This window comes from Haemaphysalis longicornis, unplaced genomic scaffold, assembly GCF_048455015.1.
Source record: "Haemaphysalis longicornis isolate Haplotype H1 unplaced genomic scaffold, Haemaphysalis longicornis Haplotype H1 scaffold_4, whole genome shotgun sequence".
Taxonomy (NCBI): Eukaryota; Metazoa; Arthropoda; class Arachnida; order Ixodida; family Ixodidae; genus Haemaphysalis; species Haemaphysalis longicornis.
The window spans coordinates 43,685,249-43,708,747 of record NW_027526361.1 but is presented as its reverse complement, the minus strand read 5'-3'; the positions used below and the strand labels follow the sequence as shown (position 1 = coordinate 43,708,747).

Sequence of the window (23,499 nt, the reverse complement as noted above, 5' to 3'; positions counted from 1 at the left end):
TGGGATCCGAACCCGCGACCTCCAGAATACCGGTCTGGTGCGATAACCACTACGCTACCGGCGGGGCTACTTTAGCCTCCACTTTCTGGGGTATTTATGTTCAGGTGTTTTTGTTTCCTGCGCTTGGGGGTGGTAGCCAGCGCCACTCGGACTACTCGGGGTGAAGGGGACCTTCTTTTCAATCCCCGGGCCGTGACTCGAGCGTGATAATACAACTTTCAAGGGACCACGAGAAAGCGTCGTATGACTGAAGTGTCGTACGACCGGGATGCGGGTAAATGCCGGCCTAGTAGACTGCCTCACGCAACAGGTAGGCTAAGAACTTATTTAAACTACTATATTTAGAGCATTCTCGCGTGATTTGCGTACATTTAGCTGAAATCCCAAGTTAAAAAAAAAGCAACGCCTATGTTCTGCCCCCCTCCCCTTTACGGCGTCCAGCTAGCCCACCAGCCAAGCGTCGCACGAAGCTGTATAAGGCCGACGTGGTCGAGTAAATTGAGAGGGGGAAAGGCGAGTGTGAAACTGCAAACGCCAAGCGAAACGAACGATAGTACAAGGCGGAGATGAAGAAAAAACGGCATTCCCGTACATGGTGGAGACACCCTTTGAACAATCCCGTGCCATCGCCATTGGGTCATAGTGCTTCGTTTCCCACAAGACCCAGCAACGCGAAATAGATACGATAATTCAACCTTCGCGAGTAAACCGTGTTGCGGCGAAAATTATAGCGCGGTCTTGCTACAGTGACTTGCTGCGGCGGCCAGTGAGAGACCCAAAATGGCAGTGCCAACGGGTACATGTCTCCACCCATCGCCTCCTGTATTTTGCTACACCCTTGCGGTGGACGAGCGTGAATTGAGGCACTCTAGCAAACAAAAAAGCGAGGGACAACGCGGCTTTGAAAGACACTGATAAGCAGACAGCAGAGATATAGGGTTTTCGAGCGTCGTGAAAGGAAGAAACCTTGATTGAGCGGGCGGGGAAAGCGGCTGTTCGGTCATCGCAGTGGGGTTGTGTCGTATGTGTTTTTGCGTTGGTCGGCGGCTCAACGGGAGCTTCAAATTAACGGTCCACCTGCCACCTTCGACTTCGAGTTCTCGCGGTTGGCGCGTTGGCGTACTGCTCCCGCGTGGGGCCGTCGCAGGTTAACTCGTGCTCACGAGTACCCGCCTGCTTGCTTGCGTCTGTTCAGTAAGTGGTCTGACGCGCTTTGCACATCAAGCAGCGTCAAACGGGGGTTAAGACTAAAGAAGGCCAGGACAAGGCGGCGAAGCGGTGTAAAATATGGGAAAAGCGCCGGTTTGCTCGCGCCAGGGGCCGTCGTATGAAGCGGACCGCGCACACTCGAGCGTCATATCATCGGGGTTTTTAAAAAACTGTTTCTATGAGGAGTTTGCCGGGACCGCGGTGATCCGTCGTAAGAAGCGGGTCGTCGTAAGTCCGGGGGACATATCAACGATATATATATATATATATATATATATATATATATATATATATATATATATATATATATATATATATATATATATATATATATATATGTATATATATATATAGGGAGTAGTAGAACTTTGAAGATGGTAGAGAACACAAGAGAAGAAAAACTTCGAACAAGGTAAAAGCACGATTGTGGCCTACGTTTCAGCAAAGAGAACTTGCTTTCCTCAGGGCGAGAGATTGCCCTGAGGAAAGCAAGTTCTCTTTGCTGAAACGTAGGCCACAATCGTGCTTTTACCTTGTTCGAAGTTTTTCTTCTCTTGTATATATATATATATATATATATATATATATATATATATATATATATATATATATATATATATATATATATATATATATATATATATACAGTTAAATGAAACTAAATTTAGCTACAGTGCTGTAGTAGCGCTGCTAATTTCGGCTTCGAAGGACGTACGACGATCCACAAGAAACACTAAGTCAACAAAAACATAATATTTCACTACGACTAATTGAGCCAGGTCCGTGTTCCGATAACACTTTACGTTTCACAATACGTGACGACCGAATAAAAAAAGCCTCCCAACTCAGGCGGGAGCGTCGCTGACCAAATAAGCCACGCAAAGCGCGAGCGGCAGCCGCCTGAGCATTGCTTAAAACTTGCGTAACGCACCGCGCGAAGGTGAGCCAACTCTTACCGCAGTCGCTGACGGGCCGCTGCGCCTGCTGCTTCCTCGGTTGCCGCGGCTGACCTGGTTAGCTTCGCCTGTGACGCGCAAAAAGAAAAAAAGAAGAGGAGAAAACTGCATGAGCCTCGCTGTTGCAGGAAAAAACGCGCCACTGCCTGCCGCTCGCGTAGCACGCCAGATCGAATCCGGCCGCCAGCGCCGAGCCGCAGGAGAGAAAGGAAACACGGGCCGCAGGACTGGTCCGCTTAGCGATGCAGCAAGTTCAGTCCTTGTCCAGCGCTTGTGGCCCACGCTTAGACTTCTAGCCCACGAAACCCCTGAGTAACTATATCCGACATAAAAAAAGCGAAGACAGACCAGCGATAGCGGGAAAAACAGTTTCATCACGCTTTTCCGTGCGATAATGCACGGCTGTACCTGACAGTTAAGCTTATATGTGTTCGACTGCGTAAGTAGGATCAGTTACGGGATTTGCGGCCCACTGACTTACGCCCGTTCCCACTAAGATTGCAATAATAGGTATCCGCTCCGGCCTAATGCGCTAGCATAATGTAATACTGCTAGAAGGGCGGCGTAATAGCAGAGAAAACACTGAAAAACTCTGGTAATAGTAAGGAGAAAAACAATTTGGAAACGAAAAGCGATTGCTCCTTCGAACGCTGGCCCACAGTGTTTCAGTCGGTATTATCCTTCTGATTTGTCCGCCTGTAAAAGAGCGCGGGTGGAAACGAGTTCGAGGGGGAGGGGGTGGGGAGTGGCCACGGTACGAGACAGTCATCCAAAGGTACCTTTTGTAGCGTGAGCTACACTGGCTGAGGTTGAGCAGTTTCGCGTGGCTCCTGGAGAGCCGTGCTGCGCATGCGCGAGGAGCAGTGCCGTGTCACGGCGCCCAGCTGGCACGCTGGAGCCGCCACTGCCACGACTGGATTGGATTGGATTGGATTGGATTGTAAATTGTTTTAGCAGCAGTAAGCATGATAATCAGCTAATCCTAGGCAACCAGGAAACCTAAGAATAACCAGCTGAACCTTAGCTCACGCTACGTATATCCTGGCATAGCCGAGCTAAGTCACTGCTCATTTTTTTCGATCACGGCTTTTCGAACCGAGTATCCCCGCAGGCCCAAAAGGGAACCCGCCTCCCTCGTTGTCTTCCCAGGACCCTTGCCAGAAAGCGTGGCAGTTATTTGCCACACCATAAATAACTGAGCTAAATAAATGTGACAAATGCACGGCCCCCTTCCAAGACGACCTACAGGTTACGCCTACAGACCATGACACGGCGCGATGAGGAAGATGTCCCCGAAAACTCCCGTAGGACACCTTCCCAGAGGCCGCGCCATGTTAGAAGACGAAACAGAAACACTGCTGGCCGGCTGCAAAATAGGCGTTTCTCCAGCGCCGGATGGATTTGTGCTTCGAGAGTACCGAAACAAACGTTTCGAAATCACATTTACGCGCAGCTCGAGAGTACTTGTGAAACCCTGAAACAAACGGCCGCTCTCCGACTGCGTTAGACGAGGCGCCTACCGAGAGCCCATGGTGGGCTTACCAGCGTATACGTTAGCCGCACCTAATTTAACACTCAGGGATGGTGCACAGCACACTCGGCGGAGCGGATGGAGTGTGAGCCATTAATCGTTTTAGCGAGCGCGAGCCGCTTCGCAAACCACGCTGCGCAGACAAAGGGAACGAAGAGTGTGCCGACGCCGAATTTCCTTCGCAAGCACAACGGATTACAGGCTAAGTGAGCCGGCCGACGAGCTCCGTTGTTCACCTCGCGAGCCAGCGGCGCCGGAAGCACTCAGAGACGAGCGCCACGCACAGCGCGAAAGCCCCGTGTGGTCCTCTCCTTGCCATGTGTCTTTCAACCACCGTTGCTTCGGCTTAGCGTAACAGGGAGCCGTATGCAGAAAATTTTGGGCGCGACGAATGGTATCGCAGCCAAGCATTACGCACTGCCACGCAGAGCTCACAAGTGAATTAAAGGGACCATTAAGCCCACATACAAGTTTGGTTCACTGTCTGAAGACTGGTTCACAGAAAACTGATCTGTCACGGTGACGATAGTACCAATTTTAACGCGAACTTCCAACCAACAATTCACAGCAACGCTAAGGGGGGAACGAAGCCGTGAAGATTCCCCGGCCACTTTCTCGCCCGGCCCTTATAAAATCACAGCGGCTTGTTCGAACGACTGGCGCCCGCCGACCAATCCCCCGGCAAGAAACATGACTGTGCTACGTGCTTCCAGTTGCGTTTGATCGCACAATTTGAATGCAAACATGGAGTTAGCGCATTAGAGGCATTTTTAAAGACAAACTGCACTCAAAATTTCAACCTCCCGAAAACGCTATTTCCGTGTAGTCTGCCTAAAAATACCGCAAGATACAAAATATGACACCTGAAATACGCGAATCCGTGGCACAAACGACCATCAAAAATCGGAGATTTCGGAAGCGAAACTGAGGAGAGCGTGGCCATTACGGCCAGGCTGAAGCGACGCTCCAGCCGGCCCAGCCGGCGAGCGAGCGGCGGCACGCCGGCCGGGCCAAACCTGCGCGCAACGCATCGCCCTCGCTGCAGTCCTAAGGGAAGTGCGCCCAGCGGAGCTCGACCGGTTCTCCTGGCTGGCCGTAGGAAAAAGCGCAGGGCCGGCAGCAGTGTCACTTCCGCTTCATGGCTGTCTGTGCGATCCGCCGACAGGTGCATCTTCGCCTGCGACGGAGCTATTCTAAGCGTCTCTAACTAAATAGAAACGCATATCACGGCGCGACCAGTAATGTCCCGGTTGGTGTGGTAATACGCACTGTACGTTCAAAGTAAACTTGGCCGAAGTGAAATTTGAGTGCAGTCGACCTTTAACTGGCTGCACTGGTGCAAGCAGTGTAGCATATGTTAATTTCTTTTTCCTAATTGATAGCGCCAGAGGGACTCTGCACTGATCTCCGAGGCACTGCCCTTATCTGCACCAATTCAGGTCCTTTTTTTTTTTTAATGCCCCTATCGATAACTATGTCCCCTTTATATTTCCCCTTTGACGTCACTGCTGACGTTCTGTGCAGTGTACATCCATCTCTCGGCCGACAGGACGCCGTTGCCTGGCGTCCCTTCACTGCGCCCACATGACGCACAATTTCCAGCACCTTGTGACCCCGTACTGTCCACATAGTGAGGACCGCCCCCGGTGTACGATTGCACATGGGAGTTCCCGCACCTTCCAACGGGTTGTAAACGCTGCTCTGTCTCTCTCTCTCTCTCTCTTTTTCCCCCTCCCCCCGTCCGACCGTCTGTCCGTCCTCGCAAGACGGAGCAGGCGCGACTGACTCTGCCGTTACTCTCACTCCATCCTGCCACTGCTGCTTCTTCGGCAGATATCGAAACGGCAGACGAAACCCACTTACAGGGTTATATCAGTCGGCTGAATCACGCCTCACACCAATCCATCACGCTCGCAACCAAATTGTACTTAGAAAGAAGCTCTCACAATTCGTCTTGGACATAGATTGTTTTCAGGAAAAGAAAAAGCGAACCTCAAGGTTGCGCACAAGATCACGAAATCGCAGCTGGTTACGAAACTGTACCCAAGAAGAACTTCGAACCCGAATGAGCCGCTTGCACCGGTGCTTATCAGGCACCATTCCGGGGCCTTCGTCCCCTTCACAAGAAAACAAAAAGCAAGCATCAAAGCGGGCTGTCCGCCAGGAAGTCCGTCTGGCACACGAAAGAATAAAGAGTCGGCGTTTGCAGCCCGCGAGAGGACCAAACGCTCCCCGGAAAAACCTGGGGCCGCGACCGTAAAACCGAGACGTGCCGCTTACGAACGTCTCGGAGAGAGGACCCGGGTACCAACAAAGACGCTGATTGGGTTAGCAACCTCATTAAGTGTCCAGCACTGTGTTTGCGCTTCCGAGAAGGCACGGGGGCGTTAGTCGGCAAAATCACTCGCAGGAAAACACACGGCGCCGGAAACTGCGCGCCAACGCAGGACCAGCCGGGAAGTGGCGCCCTACCTTTCGAAATTCATCGAAGGCGGCTGCGACCATTTGAAGCCAACGCGCTTTCCGCCATTAGAAGGAGCGCGTCTCGACAGAAACTCCGAAGATAGCGAGAAAAAAAAAGGAGGGGAAATGTAATCAAGGAAAAGGGCACGAAGGAAAACGGTGCGAGGGAAATCTTATTGCCGGTAACAGCTACGGTGCGATTGCGCACTGCAGCGCGTCGCACTGAGCGGCGGATGGTGCATTTTACTTGGAATCGATGGATCCGACTCCACCGCGCGAGAAACTGCTCTTGGCAATCACCATCGATCTCGCCTCAATTCCAAGGAGTGAGATGCAGCGACCGACAAAAAATCGAGGGCAGGAGGAGCTGGGGAGGGGAGCGCATGGGGTACACAAACAGGGAACTCGCTGCGTTGCGACGCGCAGATTCGGAAGTCAACTTCCGCAATCGCATCAGGTAGGTGCGCGCGTGCATGCGGGCGGGCGTGCCTGGAGTGTGCGTGCGCGTTTCTTTGTGCGTGTACGTTCGCGTGTGCGTGCGCGCGTGCCGCCAGGCACCACAGCTTTCACCACGTCATACCGATAGCCAACTCTGGTTAGTCCTAGTACAGCAAAGCAACGCTAAATATGACTCCCGCGGTCGACTGCCGTGATAAAAGATTAACGCGATTCGTACTTAATGAGAACAGGAATACTTAAATAGTGGCGGCATGGGCGGGAAGGTGTCGCCGCTGTGGAAAACGCTCGCGGTACGGAATTATTCCCCGGCTGATTTATGAACGCTGCTGAGTTTACGGGAAATACTCGTTGGGCGTTAATTACGCGATCCCGTCGAAACTTAAGCGACGGCAGCGCGGGGTGCCAGAGACCTCACACGCGACGTACCGAGGTGACGCGAGGTCGAAATTAATAAAACACGCACAGCTACGGCGGCCGGAGGGGACGCGTACTGCCAACGAGCGTGGTATACGCGTCCCCTCAAGGTAGCGTGATCGGTGCCCAGCGAGTACAAAACGAAAAATGGACCCCGCAACGACGGTGGGGGCACGGAGGAAAAGGTCGGTTGGAAAGGGAACGCTCAGGCCGAAACTAGCGGCGCGTGTAAAGAGTGGGCAAGCGTCGTGCGCTATGCCCATCGCATCGCGTTAATTATTTCTACTCATGTGCTTTTTATCACGCTCTTCTTGATGCATTTTTGAAGAGTTTGCTTTTTTGCATACCCCCCCTCTCTCTCTCTCTCTTGACTAGCTGCGTCCCAAACAAGACAGAACAAAACTCAAAGTACGGAAACAAAAACATGAGACAGAGGCGCAGAGCTGCGGAAGGAGTGGGGGAGGGGGAGGGGCGGGGGAAGGTAAGACACCACCAGCCACGCAGCACGGCGGGCTTCGCAAGAGAAGCAAAATGGCGTGAGCGCATGCGGGGTTCGGCGCACGCACTCACGAAAAGCGTGCGCTCAGGCGTACGCGCACGCGTCCGGAGGACGCCACTCGACCGAGACCTCGGCGCCGGTATCACCCAGCGCGGAGTCGTAGCTTCACGCTCCTCGGTCGGCCGTGATAGTCGTGATGTGCGCCTTCCCTTCGCTTCCGCCTCTCTCGCTATCTCCCCGGGCTCGTAATCCGGCTCGCGTCCCTCCCGGGTTCACTCATTATTTATGAGATAGGGGTCGCCGCCGCCAAACCGTACACGTTAACTACCTGACCGGCGACCAGTTGCAAGCAGACTACGTCCGAAAGGCGCACGCGCGGGGCCCGAACTCTCCGGCGGTCGCTTCTCGTTCAGCCAGCAAATCCCCGACGAACGCGAACTGGAGAAACTCCTTTCTCGCACTACGACTCTGTCCGGGAAATGACCCGGATAAACTTTCCCAAACACCGCATCTGGTACCACGTTGAAGCCCACTGTGCATCCCAATGGGAGTTGCGCGCACACCTACAATAGCTGTCCCACCTTGGGTCACCTTGTGATACGGCTTCGTATTTGCCACTTTACGAAACCACGCTGCTCTGTTGGCGAAAAACATGAATCACCCTGAATATAGCCACGTCGACAACGTTCTCCCACAATGTCGGCGCATTCCAAGCGGTGGGAACAAATCTTCCTCCCAGTATCCAAGCGCGCACCTACAAACGCGTGCTATCGGATGTGCGCATCCATTGCCTTCCCGTCATTGCGGATGTGCCGGATGTTAGTCGACTAGCTGCCGCCACTGGAGGAAATCAAGGCTGCGCTAAATTGCGACGCGTACGTTACTTGGAACGCACGATCAATAAGGGGGTCACGCTTCCCCATACTCGTCCTTTTATTTCCCCGGCACGGCGCGATGCGGCCAACTCGCGCTCCCTCCGTGCTCAGCGTTGCGCGACCAACGGCGCGCACAACAAAGGGGCGCGCCGGGGGCAGACCGCAAAACGAGATGCACTGCCGCATTCGCTGTGCACGCGCCGCCGGCTGGCCGGGCGCTCTCCACTGAGAGCACGCTGCCGGAGACGGCGATCGAAGGACACGCTGTGGTGCTGACACGCCAACCCGCCACTGTCTCCGAGGAGACGGGCTCGACGGTGCAGGCAAAGGTGCTGTCCCTCCAACGGCGCTGGCAAACGATATCCGTACGCAGTTATAAAACGTTTTCCCTTGCCTTGTACCTAAAGCCGAACGTATCCTGGTCAGTTGCTGCGCCAACATTGTATTGTTTACGCACATAAGGCAAGATTTTACTGTTTACGCACATAAGGTCACCTCCCAATAGTTGCGGTTTGTATACATGCATACGTGTATGCATGCGTGTATGTAACCCTCCGCGGTGGCTCAGTGGCTAAGGCGTTGTGCTGCTGAGCCCAAAGGCGCCGGTTCGATTCCCGGACGCGGCGGCCGCTTTTCTGATGGAAGGGAAAAGCGAAAACGCCCATGTGTTTGAGGTTTCGGCGCTCATTAAGAACCGAATTAAGGAAAATTAACCCGGAGCACTCCACTACGGCGAGCCTCATCACCTGTGTAGCGTCAGGGCGTTAAACACCCACAATCAATCAATCAATCAATGTACATACATACATACATACGTATGTATGTATGTATGTATGTATGTATGTATGTATGTATGTATGTATGTATGTATGTATGTATGTATGTATGTATGTATGTATGTATGTATTTATGTATGTATGTGCATGCATCCATATACAAGAGTAAAAAAAACCTGTCAATTGAAAGGTGAGCGCCTACAAAGTTCGGTTCACTCGAGCATTTTTAACCCCCGAAACGATCTCCCACACACACATTGTATTTATTTCGGCGTGTGTATAAAACATTTCGGACTGTTGCCGGGATGAAAAGAAATGTGGCTACGGGCAATTCCCAAAAGCGCTCCCTTTCGGACCTGACCGCGGCCTATTTTAACATAAAGGCACAATTAGGCACCCGCGAATCCGAAAATGGTCGACTGTATAGATAAGAGCTGAACAAAGCAACAGCCAGCAGACGGTCGTAGCAAGAGCGCCATTCCTCACACGCGACTTTGTTACATCGGTGCCCTCTCGCTGTCCTGACGCGCGGCCCTCCGACGGGGTACAACACCGTGGAGGAGAAGGGAGGTGCGGTGAACACGCATGCAGAAGCCGTGCGCCGGACGTGCCCCCTGATGAAATAGCGGCTACGCCACCACGGCGTTTGGGGAGATTTGCACGTTTATTACGGCAAGGTATTGGGAACCGACGCGCGGATCCCAGACGAAAGCCGCAAGTGAACCCAGTAAGCTCCGCAGGTCACCGGGCCACTGTCCTAGCGGCCAGACCCAGGCGTCGGAACACCAGCGTCCTGTAAAGATGCCTCGGACGACACGAGCGCTGCATGGCCAAATTAAGTGGAAGATGTTCGGCCCAAGCAAGGTTGCAGTCCACCTCGGCGGGGTATTGGTGAGAGAGGTCTAGCCGGCGGGTGCCGATCCGGGACTGGAAATGCCTCGGTCAGGCAATGATTCAGCAGTATTTTCGCTGTGTCGGTACGGCTGACACAGTTCAAGCACGTTCGGTGCAAGGGCGATGCATCAGCCCGTTGCTCCGCTGTGGGAAGGCCGGGTTCCGGAAAAATCGCGGAGTGGGGAGGGTCCTGCCTCCCAAGTTCCGTTTCTTCGCTTCAGAGCTGGCACGCGTAAGGCCCATCTCGGGTCGTATAACGGCGGCGAAACTGATGAAGGCGCTTGTCGCTAGGGGACGTGCAAGTTTGCACGCTGTACGAGAAGCTTTCGCACCACCCCATCGGCCTTCTAGTTGCCTGGGTATCCAACCAGGAGCCACAACTGTCACTAGTGGCTGCTCTTGTGGTTCTGTCACAGCGATGTAAGAGTGGCTTCACCTGAGGACATGCCGACGTCAGGGAAACGAAGCTGAGATGCGCTAAGAAGGCGCGACTAGAGTTCCTGTATATAGCTCCCCTTGGGGTGCAGAGTTGCGCGTCCATCCGCCATTTTGAGTTCCAGGTCATTCGGGAAAGCCACCCGTCCCACACGTAGGAGCGGCCGCCGGGGCGTCGTGCCAGCGGCAGTGGCGAGGAGCAGCCGGGCAAAAACTGGCGCACGATATTCCGCCGCTTATCAGATGAGCGGCCGCCGCTGCCGCGCTTCCACAACCGCCGATGCACAGTTGAGCAGAACTGACTGAATACGGGGTCATGTGCGCAGCACTGAAAGCGGGCTTTCTGTTGAACTGGAACCCCCGGCATGTGGCAATCAGACGCGCAACTCTTGCGCTACGCGATATACAGGAACTCTAGGCGCGGCGAAGTCGCAGCGCCTCCAGCGGGTGGATCGAGATGTGATGCCGCCTCCATGTGAGGCACGTAAACCCGACCGCAGCGCGGCAAATTGTAATGCAACAAGTCATTGTGCGCAAATATGTACGGGCCGGCGAACCGGTTTTCATGTTTTTTTACCTGATCTGCGTTGTAAACAATAGCTGCTACCCTGAGTGGTATATTTGTATCTTCACTACTCAAGCATGAGGACATACACATACTTGTTTTCGAACACTGAGGTGTCCCTTCAAAAACGCCGTGTTCGGAATGACGGTGTACAGGTGGAAGGGTGGTTAATAACAACGACACTCCAAGAAATAATTAAGCTTGCAAAGAGCGAAGAAAAAAAAAGCTGTGGTTGATTCCTCTGCCATAGAAGTCTGACATCTGAGCATGAATTGCGGGTTGGCGGCTGTCTTGTGGGCGTACTTTGCGAGCGACGTACTGCTGGCGGGTCGTTTCGGCAAAGGTGTATGGCGTCATTTCCGTGACGGATATGACGTCAGCGAAATCTTGGTGTATCCCGGCATAGAATACTTTCGCTTTAAAATATAAAACCCGAAAACGAACAACCCTAAGTGTAACGCACTCTTTAGTACTAAAGGTTGCTTCCCCGCAAGAAGACCCTCTGTGCAGGGGTGCACCCTTTACAGGCCGCTTGCTTCGTTGTAATGGCGTCATTTCCGTGACGGATATGACGTCAGCGGAATCTTGGTGTATCCGGGAATAAAACACTTAGTTAAAATTACGACTCGCACAGCAGCTGCAGCTGTGCCGTAGGAAAGCAAGGCGAAGAAAAGAATCGACAAAAAGAACGCACTTCGCGAAAGCGACAGCATGCAGCCAACAAAGGGTGCGGAATTCTGTCGCCGAGCACGCTTCTTATAGATAACGCGGGACGCAATGAACAGGGTTGGGCGGCGGCGACAATCATTATTTATTGACAGCGCCGGTCCGCGCCGGCCTGCAAGAAACAAAAACGAGACAAGACAACGTTCGCTTTGTTTCGTCCCTTTCATTACCAGCTAATACACCTTTCATAAACCGGGGCTCACGGGGTATTTTTGTTCAAAGCCTGCGAGCGGACACGCAGCGCTGAGGAACACCGGGACAATGCACTAAAACAAAAAAATGCGAAAACATTTCGTGGTCCACTCGCCTTCGCCCTCCCGCCATCTTTTGTCGTACAGCAGCGACACATACTCGACAAGAAGACCGCATAACTGCACACCCCATAACTGCCACCCTCTCTACAAACTAGCTACACCAACTTTCGCCACCAAACGCTTTTATTTTTTATTTCGCCCGTCCGCAGGAGTCAGCACTGCACCTTCAAGCGATGATTTCATGCTGAGACCTTACGAAGCCGCGGTTGCGTATACGCGAATGCCCGCGGCCAGCCGCCTTGATTAAACCTCCTACCCGCCAAGCCATAAACCACGAAGGAAAAACTTCGGAACCGGGGAACATCAAAATAAGGCGCGCAAAATAAAGCAAAGCGAGTCCCCGAACTGCCACTTTCCAATCAAGCAGAGCTACGCTCTTGCTCCGGTCTATGCTGCGGCGTTCGACTACGCGGAACGGTTGCGCCGGATAAAGAGTCCGCCCAGCAAAAGGTTCGCTGTTGCATAACGGCAGAGAAGGAATGAGACAGGCCAAGTCGGAAGGCCGTAAAAATAAAAAGGTGAGGGGCAGCATAAGTGCGTACACAGCGAAACAAAGTAACCCCAACGCTAACGCTATATAATTATGCATGAGCTTCAGCGACACGAAAAGAGCAAGAATGTGTAACAATTTATGCGGCCGGAATCAGGGGAACCTTCGGAGTGCCCTTTCCTTTCAAGGGCTGCTTACGCTCTCGATGTGGAGCGCTCTCCTTCGAGATTCCTCCTTGCTTAAGTGCCTTCTTTACATTTCCCCGTTTATCCGTTATGCACAGTGCGCCCCTCGTTGTAGGTTCGTCTCACAATATTGGAGCGCGTATACATTAAAGCCCCGACGGCCACACTGTTCTGTTTCCACGGCGCGCCGGGCACTGCCTTCGTTAAAATGCAGTGTTCGGCGGAACAAGACATCGGTTCTCCATCAATCGTTTCCTTGAGCGGCTTTCCCCGCCGTCTCGAGAAAGCAGCTTGGGGCATTCCTTTTGTCTCGTATTCGTTCGGGTAAGAAGGGTTGGCCCACGGAAGGCGGGCCACCGGCGATCTCGAGCGCCGAAATCAATTTCACATTACGCTCCGGAAATCCAGGCGGTATTTGCGATTGTTAGTCGTCACCACCGCCTTCTAACCATCCGGTAGTGGTGTATGAACACACCGAAAAGAAAAATATATGCAGAGAAACCAAATCTGAACGTAATGCTCGGAATTTAATTAATAAATTTACCCGGCGGTCTTCGCATGTTCTAGGTGTATATTTATGTGTGTATATATATATATATATATATATATATATATATATATATATATATATATATTGTTAAGGGACTAAGGTGGAAAATGCCTGACAGCTCCTTGAAACAACGACGATGACGACGACGACGAAGTGTCTGTGCGAACCTTGTGCGAGCTCTGTCATGGCCGCACTGTACATAATGTGAATAGATCGCTTCACTCCATCGCATCGTTCGTCTCATCTGTGTCCTGCCGCCACGTAACATTTTGGTGGAGTGTGCGGTGTCATCCCCATCCTGGTCTCCACATCGCATCGTCTCGGCCCGGGCGGAATCGTCGAGGAAACGTCGGCCGTGTCGGGCAGCCCCAGCCCACTGCGACGAGCATTCGACCACGTCCCCCGCCGCGTGACCCCAGCCCGTGACCAGCCGATGAAGACGAGCCGCTACATGCTGAGACCAAAAGAACAGAAGCCGCGTCCCCAGCCCTCTCGTCCGACGTGGTTCGAGTTCCTCCGACGGTCCGCTTCTGTCTTCAAGACATTGCTTTCGCGGGGTCAGGCATCATCACGTGCATCATCGTCATCGGTGGCGGCAGGCACATCTTCACTGTACCTTGTCATCGCATCGCTCATCCTCACCGCAATCCTCGCGTTGCCTCGGCCACGACCGGGTCGGTCGTCCTCGAACCGGGGGGTGGTGTTAAGGGACTAAGGTGGAAAATGCCTGACAGCTCCTTGAAACAACGACGATGACGACGACGACGAAGTGTCTGTGCGAACCTTGTGCGAGCTCTGTCATGGCCGCACTGTACATAATGTGAATAGATCGCTTCACTCCATCGCATCGTTCGTCTCATCTGTGTCCTGCCGCCACGTAACAATATATATATATATATATATATATATATATATATATATATATATATATATATATATAGCGAATCAGAAAACGGGAAATGAGGGGCTCTGTGAAATAAGACAGAAAATAAGGGTTGGCAGTCAAGAAAACCTCGGAAAGCAAAGGGGAGGTTGTGGTGAGTCATAGAAAGAGATGAAGAATTTTTTGAGTCGAAAAGAAAGTGGTGAAAAAATGCCCGCCGGGTGGGATCCGAACCCACGACCTCCAGAATACCGGTCTGGTGCGATAACCACTACGCTACCGGCGGGGCTGTTTCCCCAGCACTTTCTCGGGAATTTATGTTAAGGTATTTTTGTTTCCTGCACTTGGGGGTGGTAGCCAGCGCCACTCGGACTACTCGGGGTGAAGGGGACCTTCTTTTTAACCCCCGGGCCGTGACTCGAGTGTCTACGACATGTCGAGAGTGGTCGACCAGCGTTGAACCCTCTTAAGCTCCCTTTGGCACCAAGACTGCCAGAAAAGAGGCCCTCGCTAAGCATATAGCGAATCAGAAAACGGGAAATGAGGGGCTCTGTGAAATAAGACAGAAAATAAGGGTTGGCAGTCAAGAAAACCTCGGAAAGCAAAGGGGAGGTTGTGGTGAGTCATAGAAAGAGATGAAGAATTTTTTGAGTCGAAAAGAAAGTGGTAAAAAAATGCCCGCCGGGTGGGATCCGAACCCACGACCTCCAGAATACCGGTCTGGTGCGATAACCACTACGCTACCGGCGGGGCTGTTTCCCCAGCACTTTCTCGGGTATTTATGTTAAGGTATTTTTGTTTCCTGCATTTTTTCACCACTTTCTTTTCGACTCGAAAAATTCTTCATCTCTTTCTATGACTCACCACAACCTCCCCTTTGCTTTCCGAAGTTTTCTTGACTGCCAACCCTTATTTTCTGTCTTTATATATATATATATATATATATATATATATATATATATATATATATATATATATATATATATATATATATATATATATATAAAGACAGTCACGAAAGCCAAGGAAAGCAAAAAAGCAAAGAGGGCAGTAGGTCGTTTATTCTTCTTAAAATAGATGTAGTTTTTGAAAGATAGAAAGAAAGTGGAGAAAAACGTGCCCGCCTGGTGGGATCCGAACCCACGACCTCCAAAATAAGCATCTTGTGCGATACCACTACGTTACAGGGGGAAGGGGGGGGGGTTGCTACCCTCCACCTTTTTCGGTATTGTTAAAGACCTGTTTTCTGCGCTTGGGGGTGGTAGTCAGCGCCACTATAACTAATCGGAGCAAAGGGGACCTTACTTTTAACCTCGGGGCCGTGACTCAAGCGTGTACGACATGTCTGGAGCGGCCTACCAGCGTTGAACCCTCTCAAGCTACCTATGGCACCCAGACTGCCAGAATAGAGAGAAAATAGTCTGATGATACTGGTGAGGTTAGCCTGGAAAAGGCACCTAGGTTGCTAGAGGTCCTCGCTATGCGTGTAGCGAACCAGTGTAGCTGTTAGCGCGCTCAATCTTTGGATGAGGCATTCGGCAAGAGTATAAAACAGAAAAGTGGTGTCATCAGGACGCCTGCTTCAACCTAGGCACCGCTAAGCGGGGTTTAAAAAAAAACACTGTGGTTGATTCCTCTGTCATAGGAATCGGTAAAACACGAAAATAACATGGGCTACGAAATCTGCAGCTGAGCATGATTTGCGGGTCGGAGGCTTTCTTGCTTGTGTGCTTGGCGAGCGACATCCTGCTGGCGGGTCGCTTCGGCAAAGCTGTGCTGGCGTCACTTCCGTGATGGGTATGACGTCATTGAAATCTTGGTGCATCCCAGCATAAAACATTGTCGTGTAAAAATATAAAACCCCAAAACAAACAACCCTAAGTATAACGTACTCTCTAGTACACTAAAGGTTGCTTCCCCGCAAAAAGACCCATTGTGCAGGGGTGAAGCCTTTACAGGCCAATTCATTCGTTGTACTGGCGTCACTTCCGTGACGGATATGACGTCAGTGAAATCTTTGTGTATCCCGGAATAAAACACTTTCGTGTTTAAAAAAAAGGAGGAAGCGTTCTGGCTGTATAAAACCATGACTCCTCAGAAATCAGCAATTCACCCTTCAAAGGCCTGCAGCAAGGTTCCAGGTTCCAAATGTGCGTCTTCTTGCATGCGCTAGCAGCCAACCACCGATTCATGTCGTTCGTCTATTTTACGAGCCTTAAGTCAGATCTGACGAGCCCGAAGAGTACGTGTATCTGCAGAACAAGAAGACTACTCATACGCGGCTGCTGGCGTGCATCGACCTGTTGCCCCAGCATTCAATAATAGGACCCGATTGCGGTAATTACAAAATTATTTTAAATTTGGGAGCACTCGCCGTAGAGCATACGCAGTCATTGACAAAAACGACAGGAAGACGTCGACAGCACGAGAAAGAGCTGCCGTTCGTTCTTAGCCCAGAATACCAAACCGGAATACGCCGCGCCCACCAACACAAGCAATCACATTTAAAGACCACGAAAACTATCGATCGGTTCAAAACCACCCCTCCTCTAAAAAATAAAGAAAAGGAAAGAGCGCGGACGTAGCAGAAGCGAGCCCCAAGGAAAGCTATCCATAGGCGCACACACACACACACACCCAAGCGCTCAGCAACAAAAGCGCCGGAAGCAGCCGTTCAAAAAGAGATCATTACCCCAATGGTTCGCTAAACCTCGAAATGACCTGGCGGCTCCTCGAATGAGGGCGAGAGGGCACGGCGACGACAATCCCGGGCCGCCCGCCATCGAAGCCCCCACGTGGGCCCCACTCGCTCTGCCTCCTCCTCCTCCTCCTCCTCCCGGCCACCGCGATGAACAACCCGGGAACGAAGAAGCTTCTCCGCAAATTTTCTTCTCGCCCCCCGTCAGTTTGTCCTTATTCTTGGTACGACCACCACCACTCGGCGCTTTCCTCTTGCGGCAGCGACTCTTCTTGGTCGTACAAAGCCAGCGGTGCAATAGATGTACAGCCGCGGTTTCGACTTGGCCCGGCGCTTATCGTGTTCGGCCAGATGTCAGAAGCCGCGTTGCCCGACGGTAAAACGCGAAACGAAAAAAGCACTCGGAGAGAGAACAAAAAAAACAAGCGAGATAATAAGAAAAGATGATGTGCCGGGAATAACAGCGGCGGGCACCGCGAAAAAAAAAACGAGAAAAAAAAGCAAGGAAGAAGAGGCGGAGGAGGACAGGATTCGAGTAGCGGCGAGGGAAGAGGTCAGCAGAGAGCATTCGCAGTGCGTCGGCCGCCGCGATGAATGGAGAAGGGAGCACGGCAATGGGCGGATGGCGAGTGCGATGATGAAGAATAGCGAACAGATTCTGCGGCGAATGAAAAGAGGGGGCGCGATTGGGAGCCCCATTACACTCGGCGTCGTGTCGCCGCCGCGCAGTTGTTCAAAGCGTTCAATAAGGTGGGATGAGGGAACGACGACGACGATTGACCTTCGGTCTTCGATGGAGGAGGACGAGGAGCAAGACTTGGTGCTCTGTGTCGAGTCCATGAGGAAGGGGGGGAGCGGGAAAGCCGTGTAGGCCCCTTCAATTCCGGAAATGGACAAATGTGGCCCGGTAACCCTGCTAAAGGGGTACTGACACAAAATTTTGAAGGCAAGATAACTTCGGAGCTAGATTGGTGTGAACACACATACATCATCTGCAAAATATCAGCGGCGAATACAGCCTAGAACATATTTAAAATCAATTTTAAAGTGAGCGAAACGCAACCGAGCAGCCAGCAGAGGACCACGCGCAATCGACATCCCCTGGATATTTTGTAAATAAACAACATCCAAACACATCACGAGTTTGTGCTTGCCGCTTCCGCACTGCCGGCGTTTTTAGCCGGCTCGCCGCTCTAATCGTAGGGCTTCTGCTCTCGAGAACGAACGACCCGATCGTTGGCGGCGGAGGCGCCGTGATTTCGTCGGCTCATCGGGCAGCTGGCCGCGACCAAAGTTCTACAGCGATTCCAGGCACTCTATTTTTATTACTTTTTATGTACATTGGACGCGAAAACGCGCCGGAGACACGAAAAGCCCAGTGAGCGAGCCGCACGGTCGCTGTGCAGGCGGCGGCCACGGCATCGAAGTGGCGCAGGTAGCTCGAGTGATAGCTTGTTACTGTTGCATGAAATTGGACCCAAGTACCAACGATGGCAGCTTATATGAGGAAGGAGTTAATGATGCGATGGTGGGTTGCATTAAAAATTGTCATCTGCACCGCTTACGAGAGCGGCAATCGAATATCCGCCGCAGTGTATAAGCCGAACACATCTGTAGGCGGACCTGTAGGCAGACCGGCCGGCTGCTCCCAGCGCGCGTCTTGCCACCCACTGTCTTCAGCGTCGCGCGTCGTGCTCTAGCCGCGGCAGCATTTGCACTCGCAGCGCTTGCGTCACGTCCACGGTCGCTTTTTAATTAAGCGCCTCACGAGATCAGTACGTGGGGGCATTCGCAGAAACTGCCGTCGATGCGGATTCGACAGTGCTACGGCGGCTCTGCTCTGTGATATCCCTCCGACGGTTCCGTGGTCAGTTTTGTTCACACAAAATTCATCGTTTCGCGGCACACGCTGAAACCGAAACTGCGACTGGCCGCACTGAAAATGCCTCTAATTAAACAACCAACGCACGCTGAAGCAAGTGAGGTTTCTACAGGTGATAAGTAGGTGACTAGCTACTTACCGCAAAAAAAAAAAAAAAAAACAAGATGCAAAATGTTTGTGTCAGTGCCCCTTTAGGGTGAAAGCGCATTAGATTGTGGTTGATTGATTGTAGGGTTTAACGCGCCTACGCAACGCAGGCGATGAGGCGCCCCGTAGTGGATGGCTCCGGATTAATTTTGACCACCTGGGGATCTTTAACGTGCGCCGAAATCTCGTACAGACGGGCGTTTTTGCTTTTCGCCTCAATTAGAAAAGCGGCCGCCGCGGCCAGGACTCGAACCCGCGTTCTCGTGCTCAGCAGTCCAACGCCTTAGCCACTGAGCGCATTAGAGTGTGGTTGATTGCGAAATTCGACTAACGCTGTTGAAGCTCGTTCAACGAAATGGGGCGTTTGCAAGTGAAATTTCAAGACGTTTAGTAAATAGTTAAGTTGGCTTGTCTAAACCATCGCCGCAATCGCGATAAAACTTTATTCTATTTCGAATCCCGCGAGGGCAACCCTCCGAACGAAGTAACGGTGGGCCACACCCCCCGTCCGACCAGGTCCGTTCTCCCAGCAGTCCGTTCTCCCAGCCGTTCTCCCAGCAGTGGTCCTCAGCTAGAAGAGGCTGTCAAATGCCACCCATCGCTACGCAACGAAGAGGCCGCCTTCGGCTGAGTGGGGGTCATACAGGCGGCTACGATAAACCGGACACCGCGAAAGCACGCGCGGAATGGTCTACTCGCCCTCACAGCTCCCACTAGCAACAATCACAACGGCAGCCGGGTCGGGCAGCTGGGCTGCCCCGCCGCACAACATTGTTTCCCAAGACAAGAAAATGCACCCGTGGATTCCATTTAATTAGCTGAACGGAAGAAGGAGATAGAGAGAGATCGAAGAAACAGGCACGCGTGGCGGCCGCGGCCACGACCCGGGCTGGCCGGGGAGAGACATTGCTCCCCTATAATCCCGCCTTTGTCTCCGTATCGGGAAAAACGAGAGAACCGAAAGGAAGAGAAGCGCACAATAGCTGCTTCGCGCAAAAATGAGCGCGCGAGAGGCTTAACTTGACAATGTGGGAGGGCTGAGCGGGCAAGGGGTGTTGAGATATAATTAGGCGCGGAGGGGCGATGAAAAAAAAAAACAAGAAAAGAAAGAGGACGAAAAACACAAACGACGGAATGAATTTCTCAAGAGCTCGTTCGGACCTCGCGGGAGCAGATTATGCGCGGAAGCGCGCTTTAAAGAAAATAGGCCGCCGGAATCGAGCGCGCGGGAAGAGAAGATAATTCAAAAGTTGGCAGGACCAGAGGAAAATGGCGGTACTGCAGCCGAGACCTGACGGGCCAAATTCGGGCACGGACGGAAAACAAAGACATCGACAGCGACGCGGAGAGGAGGCGGAGGAGGGCTCGGCCGGAGAGCAGCAAGAAGATATAAATGGAAGAACAAAGATGTCGGACGGGGGAGAAGAAGGAAAGGGGGAGGCTCGAAATTTCTCCATAAACGGGTTCGATCGCACTGCTGCTCCATCCGAAGTGAGCGATCGGCGCGCTCCGTATCCCGTAAATTATAAACGAGAGGCGGGCGCAGATTCGCGGCACCACGAGCAGGGCGGAAAAAGGAATGGCAGTAAAAAGAGTCTCTTTTTCTCTCACAAGAGTAGAAAAGCCGAGATGGGCATTCGCGCTCCTCCCCCGCCATAGCCCTTTTGTTTTATGCGCGTCCCCGTCGTCCGGCCGGCCGGCCGCTTCCTTGTTCGTGTTCGGAACTCATCATCTCACCACGAGCGCGGCACGGACCACGGAACTCCCCCTCTTCCCAAGACCGAAAGCAGATGGAGTCCCTCCGGCGAAAAAGAAACGGCCCCCCGGAGGCCATCTGAGGGATGCGGCTGGAAGTTGTGCGGCGAAGAGGAATCGCACTTTCTGGAGACATGCGCACACAAGAGTACCTTTTGCACGACGACTGCGCGCTGGAGCGAACTGCAACACGTGCCCTTCCTTCACCTCCGTTCACCTTTAGCTGTGGCTAAGGCGCCAGATCACGCGACCAATTAGCAAGGGCCATTTTAGAACGAAATATTCGGCTATCCTGAAGGATGCACGGTATTCAGAAAACCGGCTTTCTAAGGCACCAACCAATGATTTGATTGTAGGTTTAACGCGCCGACGCAACGCAGGCGATGAGGCGCGCCGTAGTGGAGGGCTCGGGATTAATTTTTGACCACCTGGGGTCTTTAACGTGCGCCGAAATCTCGTACACACGGGCATTTTTGCTTTTCGCCACCATCACAAAAGCGGCCGCCGCGGCCGGGAATCGAACCCGCGACCTCGTGCTCAGCAGCGCAACGCCTTAGCCACTGAGCCACCGCGGTGGGTAAGGAACCAACCAACTCGCACTCCCATTTCGCGCACCCTTCGCGTTAACGTCCTTCTCCGAAGGAGACCAAACGTCGAAAGGATAGAGAAGCGAGGCTGACGAGCAATCATTTTAACGAAAGCGCGCGTGTTTAACAGGCCCACCACCCTCTCCCGCTTTACTCTTCCGGCGAAAGTGTCCTTAGAACAATCCCGACAAGGCAGGGCGAGCACAAAGAAAGGACTTAGCACGGTCGAGGTCACGCGAAGGAATCCAATCAGAGGCAGAAGAAGGAGTGAAAACAATGCTCGGGGCACGCGCGCACGCGAGGAGGGCCTTGGCGGCACAATTTGCGCCTCCCCGCCTCTCCGGTCTCACTGGCCGCGGTCACCTTCGCGACAGAAGCACACCGCACGCGCCGCCGAGTCTCCCGCCTCTCTTCGCGATAAGTTATCCCGCCGGGTTTGACCGCTCGCGCGCTTGTCCTTGCTTCATTTCGTAAACTTCACGACGGAGCCGGAACGGCTGCATTCACATCGCGGGCGAATACGGGTACGCTGCCAAGCTCGCACCACCCGGGACGGGAACATATACGCGCGAGAACAGGGCCCCGCGCGGTGGAGGAAAGAAGCAAAAGGAAAGAACCCCGCTGCCGCTTGCGGACGGAGGCGCGGCCGCGCACAAGTTGAGAGGTCGCGTCGAGAAGGAGGGGCGGCTGAGCCACAGGGCAGAGCTAGCACGAGCCGAACGCACCAAAAAGCGCGGGAAATGTGCGCATCCGCAGCTACCTGCCAAGCGGCGCCGAGCCGCGAATTGTCGAGCGAATTGTCGATGGCGGCTGTGTTGTGTAGTTTTATCTAGGTAACCCGTTACTTCACCAATCAGCGGACGCAATGTGCACCAGAACGGAAAACATGCCCCGTTCACTGCGGCCGCCCCCGCTACCGTAATGGCGTCCCATGCAGTGGTATCCCACCTATGCCACCTCCGCCTCGCAAACTGTGGTCTTCCCCAATATCGTGGTTCGCCTCGACTGGGTGATTGTTTACGCACAGTTTGTACAGATTAAACGTACCAGCAATCCGCTAAGTTCCCATCTATAGACGCGCCAGTGCGTCGTCATAGCAGGCGTCGGCCAATGGACGGACCGGATGGTGAGGAGGAGGCAGAACTTTCGAACGCTCTTCTCTTCGTCATAAAATACGCGCAAATGGGCCGAGGAAACTCACAACATGACCTACGCAACCCAGCTTTTAACCTGGCAAGGTAATTAGTCAGTGTTTGCAACTCGCTTGAGTGTCTCTTCGGAACGAGCCGCTCCGCTTACATGCGCAAAGACGCCGTGGAGATATCGCCTCCGCTTGCGCGCTTCGGGTTTGACACCAAATACACTCACGTTCCCCAACCGCGCGCGCGCAGTTAGTTCATCTCCGAAGCGTCGGAGTCGCCACGGTACAGCAACAATACGACACACAAGTCGGTCTGTTCGAGCTGGATGAGAAGGGATCGAGTTCCAAAAGCTACATCTACTGAAGGGCAGAGCTGTTGAATATAGGAAGTTGCGAAATCCTCATAGGCCTATCAATAAAGCGGTCCCCGGTTGGTCCCCTCGCACAGGGGCTAACCACTGGCAAACACGGGGAAACCAGATTAGCCAGCCATCTGTCGACAGAAAAATAATAATGTTCAACTGCTTGCGGTTTCTGCCGCTAGACATAGACAAAATGCCATAAAAACAATAGTACGCATGACATATAGTTTAACGTTTCCTCACTTGAAAAGCAGGCAGTATTAAGTTTTGTCATGAAAGGAAAATGTTTAGAAAAGTTCAGCTTTCGTGCCCTAGGTGCCGCGTCAATACCCTTTCCCTTCACCTGCAACGAAGCAAGGGTGCTCGCACGACCCGGATTCCGGGGCGGAGATTCTCAACTGGTGTACGGTGAAACGACTCTGCCATCAAATGGCCTTCTGGCCCAGCTCGAAAAAGATCCGCAGTGACTGAAGCCTGGTACAACAAGAAGGCTTAACAGAGAGCTACAGTAGAGCATGGAACCGGTCCCCGTACATCTGAGCATGCGCACAACCACTTTCGCTTCCTCTGAGCACGGCCAGTGGCTCCCGTCAACGCTTCCGTTACGAGCCTAGAAGTTCTAAGGTTGTTCCGCGGGGTTCGCAGCGTGCTCACACAAAACTGTGCCAATAATTTTATCAACGGTGAGCGCCAAATTGATTCT

At 52.7% G+C, this 23,499-nt stretch overlaps 1 long non-coding RNA gene across 1 annotated transcript in view; it reads right to left on the bottom strand.

Moving 5' to 3' along the window:
- Nucleotides 1–2,165: 2,165 nt before the first annotated feature.
- Nucleotides 2,166–23,499, bottom strand: part of LOC144178607 (uncharacterized) — an 83,984-nt gene continuing 62,650 nt past the window's right edge. The window contains exon 3 of the long non-coding RNA XR_013324027.1: nucleotides 2,166–2,233. This is a non-coding gene — a long non-coding RNA (uncharacterized LOC144178607). The remainder of the gene's footprint in view (nucleotides 2,234–23,499) is intronic.